This window comes from Drosophila guanche, unplaced genomic scaffold, assembly GCF_900245975.1.
Source record: "Drosophila guanche unplaced genomic scaffold, DGUA_6, whole genome shotgun sequence".
Lineage (NCBI taxonomy): Eukaryota > Metazoa > Arthropoda > Insecta > Diptera > Drosophilidae > Drosophila > Drosophila guanche.
Window position 1 is genome coordinate 6,614,720 of NW_022995746.1, and position 500 is coordinate 6,615,219.

A 500-nucleotide genomic window follows, 5' to 3' on the forward strand; every position below is an offset into this window, starting at 1 on the left:
GGTGGCGGTGCGTTTAGAGGGGGTTGTGGCGGGCGCTTTTGGGTGGCGGTTTTGTGTCCGCCCCCCCCCCCCCCCCCCCCCCAAGCCTGCCTCCTCCTGTGACTGCGTCTGCTGCTTCCCATTGTTTTCGGCTGCCTGAAATTAGGCCTACCCCTTTGGGATCCCCTCAGCACCCGCTTTTGGGCAACAATGTTGCGTGGCCCCAAAAAACTAAAAACAATGCAAAATGTTGCGTAAGTTGCAAATTTGGCGCCGCACGGGTAAAAGTTGTACCAACAGCAGCAACAACAAAAAACGTGCAACTGCAACTGCAGCATGGATGAAGTGCGGAGAGGGAAGTGCAACAGTGCCTGCTGTCTCTTCCGCCAAGGTAAGACCACCATAGAGATCCCATAGAGCAGATTCCGATTCCAATTCCCGAGAACTCTCAAGCATTCGCAAATTCTGCAATTTGTCTGGGAAACGTACACGAAAAGTGCGTGCCGCGTCGCTGCTATTGC